Below are 9,288 nucleotides of genomic sequence, written 5' to 3' on the forward strand. Positions count from 1 at the left end.
CTACTTAGGAAGAAGAGGTTTATTTAGCTCATAGTATTAGGGGTTCAAAGTCCAAATGGCTTAGGGAATGCTCTGCAGTGTGCTCCTTGGCTACATTATCTCATGGCACATGGAGCAATGGCAGGTGTGCATCCAGGAGAAAGCAAGTGATTACGTCTGTAACCAGGAGCAGAAAGGTTGGGTGGGGACAAATGTGGGCTTTTATAACAGACCTCTCAGGAGAACTGTCAATAAGTCCTATGCGGAGTTGGTGGGTTCAAAAGGCTTCCACAGGGGCCGGTGCCGTGGCTCACTTGGCTAATCCTCCATTTGCAGCGCTGGCATCCCATATGGGCGCTGGGTTCTGGTCCCAGTTGCCCCTCTTCCAGTTCAGCTCTCTGCTTTGGCCCTGGGAGTGCAGTGGAGGATGCCCCCCCCCAAAAAAAAAGAAAATGAATCTTAATGGAGAATGGGACTGGGAAGGGGAGAGGGAAAAGAAGGAGGGGTGGGAGTATGGGTGGGAGGGCAGTATGGTGGGAGGAATAACTATATTCCTAAAGTTGTATTTATGCAATTTGTATTCCTTAAAAATAATTAATTAATAAAATAAAAAAAAAAAAAAAAAAAAGAAGTCCTGTGAGAACTACCTGCCAAGGGCAGGCCTCCAATATCTTCTAGCTCCCACCTCCCAGCACATAAACCTTAATGGGGGACACAAACCATATTCAACCATAGCAGCAGATACCTTTATCACTGACTGGAGGTGGGGGATATTTGATCCAGTTCAAAGTAGTCCTGCTTCCCTCCTCCACGCTTGATCTCCCCTCCTTCAGTTGCACAGCTGTGCAATAGATGATGCCCAAAACATGGACCTAGGAGAAAGAGAAAAGATATTTATGGGAGCATAGAAGTGATCTTTTTCCATCTAATGCCTAAAGGGCTGGCTAGCCAGGGGGCACCTGGGACATCAATCTAAAAGGTGTGTTAAACTGTCACTGGAAGAAGTTGAACAATGTCATCCAGTTAATGCAGATTTCTTACCCAGTTGGTGGAATTTAAATAGGTCCTCTTACCACCAAAGTACAGAGTGCCCTTCAGTAAAAAAGAAAAGCCTTCCCAGGTCTGTTTAGCCCTCTCTGACACATGTATGTGAGGTCAGGAGAAAAGTCGTTCGGCCCTTTCTTGAAGGCAGCCAGCTGATAGTGCCTGAATAATGGATAACACCATGTTATTTACCTGGAACAACTCTTTTTATTTATGCTCTCTGCTTCCTAAGAAGTTGCCTGGTTCAGAAATTCAGGAAAAAAATTGTAGAGAATAAATCTCTTATTTTGAACACTAAGAATTCTGCATGTATTTATTTATTTAAAAATCAGTTCTGTCAATAATAATATGCCATATATTTCAAAATAGGTAGAAAATAAGATGTTGAATATTCTTACCACAAAGAAATCATAAATCTTTTAGGTGATGGAGATGGTCATTATCCTCAACTGAGCATTACAAGATATATATCCGTATCAAAACATCACACTGTGTCCCATAACTATGTATAATTTTTATGTATGAATCAAATATTTTTAAAAAAAGAAATTTTCAAAAAAAAGTTATGCTAGAACTCTAAATATATTTAAAAATATATAGCAGGATGGCCAGTGCCGCGGCTCACTAGGCTAATCCTCCACCTGCGGTGCTGGCACCCCGGGTTCTAGTCCCTGTTGGAGTGCCGGATTCTGTCCCGGTTGCTCCTCTTCCAGTCCAGCTCTCTGCTGTGGCCGGGAAGGCAGTGGAGGATAGCCCAAGTGCTTGGGCCCTGCACCCCATGGGAGACCAGGAGGAAGCACCTGCCTCCTGGCTTCAGATCGGCACAGCACGCCGGCTGTGGCAGCCATTGGGGGAGTGAACCAATGGAAGGAGGACCTTTCACTTTGTCTCTCTCCCTCACTGTCTAACTCTGCCTGTCACACACCAGGACGGGGTCAGTGCTGTGGCGCCGCAGGTTAAAGCCCTGACCTGAAACACCGGCATCCCATATGGGTGCCAGCTCTAGTCCCGGCTATGCCTCTTCTGATCCAGCTCTCTGCTATGGCCTGGGAAAGCGTAGAAGATAGTCCAAGTGCTTGGACCCCTGCACCCTTGTGGGAGACCTGGAAGAAGCTCCTGCTCCTGACTTCAGATTGGCTCAGCTCCAGCTGTTGTGGTCATTTGGGGAGTGAACCAGCAGATGGAAGACTTTCCTCCCTGTCTCTCCCTCTCTGTGTAACTCTGCCTGTCAAATAAATAAATACATCTTAAATACACACACACACACATACACACACACACACCAGGAAGCTGACATTGTGGCACAAGGGGTAAAGCCTCTGTCTACAATGCTGGCATCCCATTGGGCACCAGTTTGAGTCCTGGCTACTCCACTTCTGATCCAGCTCCCTGCTCGTAGCCTGGAAAAAGCAGTGGAAGATGGCCCAAGTGTTTGGGCCCCTGCCATCCATGTGGGAGATCGGGATGAAGCTCTTGGCTTCTGGAGTCAGCCTGGCCCTCATTGGCTGTTGTGGCCACCTGAGGCATGAACCAGAGAATGGAAGATCTCTCTTTCTCCCTCCTTTTGTAACTCTTTCAAAATAAATAATAAATCTTAAAAAAAAATACCAGTTTAGGGGTACATGATTTCTAGTCTGCCTGAAGCATCATTTGTTTATTTTTAAATTTTGTTAAAGACCTATTTATTTATTAGCAGGGAGCTCGATCAGAAGTGGAACAGACAGGACTTGAACTGGCAGCTGTGTGGGATGCTGGTACCACAGGCAGTGGCATAACCCACTGTGCCACAGCTCCCACCCTGGCATCATTTGTTTAAATTAAGCTCTAGATAGTAAACTGATCTATGAACTGGAGTCTTCTGAAAGGAGACAAAATTATGTATAGAATCACATTTCTAAGAACTGTCAGGAATATCTGTAATATCTGTTTTACTCCATGTAGGGATCATCTAGAAAATCTTTCTTAAATGTATAGGCCCGACTCCAGACCTACTGAATTATTCAGGAATGGAGTGCAAAGATTGGTATATTTTCTAATCCCTGTCCAGTTCTGCTGTGGCTAATTGGAGAAGCAGGATTTGAGAAGCACTAGTTCTGTGTCTAAACACAGAACTTTGCTCACCTGGATAGGAAGTGTGAGGCCCAGGAAGGTGTGAAGTGTTCAATACTGTCTACCAAGTGCTGTTGAATTAGGTTTGTCCTAAAGCTGTCTCCATACATATTTTAAGTTTGGCTCAAAGGTTTTGTCATACCTAGTGAAATATAGCCTGACTTGATACGTAAACAGACTATAACTTACTCCCGTAAGCTGGGTCTCAGCCAATCACAAGTGGCCATTTGCTAATAACCATGTTCTAATGAGACAGACTGAGCTATAACCAATGGGGGTTATAACCAATGGGGCTGTCTCTGTACCTCACTTCCATTTTCTGAATGTCACATCCTTTTCCTGCCCTTAAATATAACCTGCCCATATTGATACGGTGGAGCATTCTAAATCATTCCTGGTTCAGACTGCTGATCAATTCTAGAATCACAAATAAAGCTAATTAAGACCTGAAAAGCTAATCTTTTGTCTTTTAATAGTGCCTACAATGTGCAAAGCACTATTCTACAGGCAGGAACTGTATCAGTGAGCAGAAGGGATCCTCATCTGTCAGTTCAGTGGCTGGTTCAAAGTAATCCATTAAATCATCCTATGGACCTGCCAGGTTTTTTGTTAAGCTAAATTCTGGAGATAAAGCAGGCATCATCCCTTCGCTGAAGGAGCAGACTAGTGGGACCTGTATGGAAACAGATAATTACAACACGATACAACATACTTCAAAAAGTTCAAGGGAAATTGAATTAAAAGATAAGTTTATTTCAGTGCAAAAAAAACTTGAAATCTATGCATATGGAGTCTTCAAAAAGTTCATGAATGTGTATTATGAAAAATTATGCATGCATTTCCATATTTTGTGCACCAAAATAAACTTATCTTTTAATTCCATTCATCGTGAACTTGTTGAAGAATCCTCCTCTGATAAATCCTAGAAAGAATAGATACACACTAGGCAAGGCAAAAGCAGTAGCCAGACAGGGATGACCAGAGGCCATTGTTGCCTACGTTGCTTTTAACCTCATAATTCATTTTTATGTAGTTTCATTATCCTGATACTGTCACATTTAGTCATTTTGGAAGTTACCAATGAGGTGTTAGACTAGAATACTGATTTAATTTCTGGAGTCACTGAAGAAACTGTACTATAACTTCATAAAATTAAGTGCTAGGCTTAGAGTGGACAAATAGCCATGGGGGTTGGAATAGCAGGTGGGGATGTCCAAGAAGACGGATACAAGGGAACAGGCTTCTTACTGTATCTTGGTAGCTTCGGGATCGCCGGACACCTTGCATATCTGTAATACTTCCAGAAAATCATGTCCAGTCTTTTATTAAATCCCTGGAAGGACCTGCAAGATAATTATTCCCCATCTCCCTCCTTTCACAGAGGAAGATACAGAGGTTCAGAGGGCTGGTAATTTGCCCAAGTTCACCCAGAGAGGAAGTGATTGAGCAGGCATGAAAATTTAGGTTTCAAAGACTGCAAACCTTGTGATTCTCTGGCCCCACCTCCCAAGGACCCCACACAACAGGAGGGGCAGAACAAGTTCATTTGTCCAGCAAAGCTCTGGGCACTACCTGTGTCTGATGATTACTGGAAGTTGCATTTGAGAACTTGAATCAGGCACGGATGCCGCGAATCTCTGACATGGAGCTTTCCAAAGCTTTGCAGTCATCTCGAAGGGTTCAGCCAGAGGAAAGCATTGTATGAGGAACCAGGCGCCTGCGATGGCGGGCCCGAGATAAGACTGCTGACGAAGGCCAAGTCGCCGCTGCAGGGGCCTGCTCCATTCAAGCAGGAAAATGTGTCACTTCCTCCCCGGCTCCTATATAATTTCTCTGCTGGGGGAGGGGGGAATGTGGGGGAGGGAGTGGAGCCTTGAAAGAATTTAGAATGGGTCCCAGCGGGGTGAGAGGAAGGCCTGACGGATTTAAAAAGGCAGTGGGAGTGGAAGGGTAAGGTTTTATCAGCTCTGGCAACACCCTGTTTAAAAGCGCCAGCAGTTTTTACTTCTCGGTTCCTTCTCAGCCTACCCTTCTAACTGCATTCTCATCCTTTTTTTTTTTTTAAATTCGGTTCTGGAATCTGAGCTCCTTTATTCCTCCCCCACCTCCTTGTTGTATGCAAAATCTCCCCTCTCCAGGCTGCACACTTTCGGCTGCAAAGCTGAAACGCTGAATGCCGGCTGAATGCTTCTTTTCCCTCTACACAGCCAAGCTGTCTTTGCTGCCCCGCCTAATATTAATAGAAATGTGCGCGCACACACCCCAAGGCTGGATTCCCACAGAAGAGTTATGCTGGAGTCCTGGCTTAGCTAACAGCCCCCCTCAGCTGTTTCTTCCTGCAAAGCCAAGGGAGGAAAGGAGAGAGTGGGGTTAATGCTAACCCAATCTGGTTTTTCAACAGGACTGCAGGATATTAGAAATGGAAGAGCTCCTTGTGTGTAGTGCTTTCTTTTTGCAAATGAGAAAGTGGGGGTGGGGGAGGGGCAGGGAAGGCTGTAGAGATTAAATGATTCAGCTCAGGTCTCAGCCAGTTAGAAGCAACATCCGTACTTGAATGTCGGTCTCCTCAGTGGACGGTTGTTAGAGATTGGTCAAGTCCTGGCTTCCCCCTGCAGACATTTCTAACTCCAAAATTCTTTTTCTTTTGCAACTCACTCCACGTGCTTACTTGTTTCCCTGGGGCTTTAGGGCATTTAAGGCCCTTCCTTGAAACCCACCTTAAGTCACTTCTTTCCTTAAATGTCCCTGAAAGCTGGGCTGGTGCGCATCTTGTTTCATCACTAGTTAACTCCTCTAACCTCTCATTCTGAAGCCACCCAGACATTGGCAACAACCAGTTTCTTTATTTGTCCTGTTCCTTATTTGGAAGCAGCTGAGCTTTCCCCAAAACATGCTGGGACAATTCTAATTGGCAAGGTGTGTGTCAACAGTCCTCAACTCACCAGCCAACTTGCATTGTTCACCTCTCTGAATGGCTTCTGAGGAGCAGCCGGCTCCCTTCCCAACCCTCAGCCCATACCACACACACCCAACCCACGGATCAGCAGGGCTTGTGCAAGGAGAATTTCCTGTTCTGCTGACTCATCTCCTGCACGGACATGGAAGACAAGTTTATATTTTCTTTTCCAGCTTGTAAAGGGAAATGAGAGTCTTAGGAGTTTGGATCTCTTTGAGGTGCACTGAAGTATAGGCAACTAGCTGGCACATAGTAGGACTAAGTAAATGAGCATTGAGTCTGGGGGAGGCTGCAAGGCTGGTGGCAGTGGAGGGGGGTGTGTTTCTGAGCTTCACTTTTGGAGGGGAGCTCCTGACTACTGGCCCCAAGGATTGTTTGCAAGGGCATGCCTGCATTTCATGGGTGAGTGAGTTAACAGTGCAGCAGCCAGACTTGATACCTTTTCTGAAAAGGCAGCCCTCCTCTCCTAGCCAAATGTAAATCAAGGGAAGAATGATTCAACTCAGGGCAGGAAACAGCAGGAAATCCGTGGAAAGCAGTTCCATTCAAGAGGCAATAGAGCCTGACTTTTGCTGAAAAAGATGGGGCTTTAGATAAGAAGAAAAAGGTCCTGGTAATTTGTGCGTTTCAATGTATATAAATTATACCTTAAAACATAGGGGCAGGGGCTGGCACGGTGGCACAGTAGGCTAAGCCTCTGCCTGCTGTGCTGCCATCCCATTTGGGTGCCAATTCAAGTCCCAACTGCTCCACTTCCAATCAAGCTCCCTGCTGAAGGCCTGGAAGTCCGTGGGCCTGCAGTCCTTGGGCCCCTGCACCCATGTAGGAGACCCAGAGGAAGCTCTTGGCTCCTGACTTCAGATTGGCTCTGCTCTGGCCATTGTGGCCATTTGGGGAGCAAACCAGTGTTGGAAAACCTTTCTCTCTGCCTGTAACTCTGCCTCTCAAATAAATAAATAAAATCTTAAAAACAAAAACAACAATAAAAATAGCAGCAGGCATTTGGCACAGAACTTGAGATGCCTGCATCCATTACTGGAGTGCCTGGTTTGTATCCCAGCTTCACTTCCAATTCCAGCTTCCTGCTAATGTATGCCCTGGGAAGCAGTAGGTGATGACCCAAGTACTTAGGTCCCTCAGATGGGGGACCCACACTGAGTTTCTGGCTCCAGGCTTCAGTCTGGTCCGGTTTAGGCTGTTGAGGACATTTGGGAAATGAGCGAGCAATGGAAGATCTCTGTCTCTCTATCTCTTTCTCTTCTTGGCCCAAGGGTCTCAAACTTAAGGGAAGATTCACTGAGGTGGAACTCAGAACCTGTCTTCAGGGTCGGAGGTCTTTCTCAGGGGTCTCCTTGAAATGCAGAACCTGACAGATCTATGCTGGGTGGGCCTGGGAAGCTGCATTCTTGACCTACTCCTCAGATGAGGTACTGTGGGCCCAGGACCACACCCAGAGGAAAACACCATATAAACATGTGGCTTGTTCCCAACACTTGCAGTGGAATAGTGAAGCAGATGGAATTCTAAAAACCAAGGCGATATTTTTAAATGCCCTGCATCCCTCTGTCCTGAGAACCCTGAGTATCCCTGCAGGGAGACCACATTCTTATGATTTCATTTCTTCTAGGCCTTGGGGCCACCCAGCTATTGCCTCCCAGGTATCAAATCACATCCTCCGCCTGCGGCTCCAGCATCCCACGTGAGTGCCGGATTCCAGTCCCAGTTGCTCCTCTTCCAGTCCAGCTCTCTGCTGTGGCCCGGGAGTACAGTGGAGGATGGCCCAAGTGCTTGGGCCCTGCACCCCATGGGAGACCAGGAGAAGCACCTGGCTCCTGGCTTTGGATCGGTGCAGCGCCAGCCGTAGCGGCCATTTGGGGGGTGAACCAGCGGAAGGAAGACCTTTCTGTCTCTCTCTCTCTCTCTCACTATAACTCCACCTGTCAAATAAATAATTTTAAAAAAAAAATCACATCTTTGCCCCACAGACTGTGTGCTTCCACCTCACTGCTCCTCTCACGAGATTGTTGGAGGTTCTAGCTTCAGATTTTGTGGGCTAAAATTGAAAAAAAATACATACACACACACAGACAAAGCTCCCACAAACATATGTATATATAAAAACATATATATATATAAAATTTGGGGCCCCTTGCAAGGAGGAAAGAGTCTTATTTGCATATGCATTAATTCAAGTTTTGGGAAATAGTACACAAAGCACTTTCTTTAATATTTGGAAGAACCCCTATTACACTAGATCATGTATGATAGACAACTCCTGATGGGGAGGGGAGCTTGTTAGGAAACTGGACTAATGTTAATCCCATACAAATCCTGCTTTATAAAAAACAAAAGGGGGGAATGTTAGGAAACTGGCGCAGTTTTAGCCAGGTGGCCGCATGGCCCAGCTACCTGAGCCAGGCTCCACCCCCATCCTAATGGGATTCACTGCTCCTGCTTCCCTGCCCGCCCTCAGGCAAAGTTTTAAAAGGGCCTGTTCCTGAACACGTGCTCTCTTGGCTCTTGGCTCTGATCTTTGCCCTCTTGCTCTTCTCCTCCTCTTGTCTCTCTTCTCCCTCCTCTCTGTCTCTCTCTCTTATAGTCTCCTTCTCTTTTTCCTTCGCCGCCCCTTCACTCCGGTCTGTTGGGTGTTCCCCAATAAACCCTTTCTCTTACTCCGGTGTTTGGTGTGTTTTGCAACGGCTAACATTAATATATAACAGAGCTGGTTGCTTCTTATTTTTTAATTCCAATTTTTCATGATCTTTTCTTTAAACAAATCATTATTTCTAAAATTAATCTTGATGAAGAATGCGATGGGAGAGGGAGTGGAAGATGGTATGGTTGCGGGTGGGAGGAAGGTTATGGGGGGAAAAGTCACTATAATTCAAAAGTTGTACTTTGGAATCCTCCGCCTTGCGGCGCCAGCACACCGGGTTCTAGTCCCGGTTGGGGCGCCGGATTCTGTCCCGGTTGCCCCTCTTCCAGGCCAGCTCTCTGCTGTGGCCAGGGAGTGCAGTGGAGGATGGCCCAGGTGCTTGGGCCCTGCACCCCATGGGAGACCAGGAAAAGCACCTGGCTCCTGGCTCCTGCCATCGGATCAGCGCGGTGCGCCGGCCGCAGCGTGCCGGCCGCGGCAGCCATTGGAGGGTGAACCAATGGCAAAGGAAGACCTTTCTCTCTCTCTCTCTCACTGTCCACTC

At 46.4% G+C, this 9,288-nt stretch overlaps 1 long non-coding RNA gene across 1 annotated transcript; it reads right to left on the bottom strand.

Annotated features, from left to right (window-relative positions):
* Position 1: 1 nt before the first annotated feature.
* On the bottom strand, positions 2-5,596 carry LOC103345386 (uncharacterized). The gene is made up of 3 exons (XR_515299.4): positions 4,705-5,596; positions 725-851; positions 2-388 (listed from the first exon to the last, which is right to left on the bottom strand). It is a non-coding gene; the product is annotated as an uncharacterized lncRNA (long non-coding RNA).
* Positions 5,597-9,288: the final 3,692 nt, after the last annotated feature.

Source organism: Oryctolagus cuniculus, chromosome 2 (genome assembly GCF_964237555.1).
Source record: "Oryctolagus cuniculus chromosome 2, mOryCun1.1, whole genome shotgun sequence".
NCBI lineage: Eukaryota > Metazoa > Chordata > Mammalia > Lagomorpha > Leporidae > Oryctolagus > Oryctolagus cuniculus.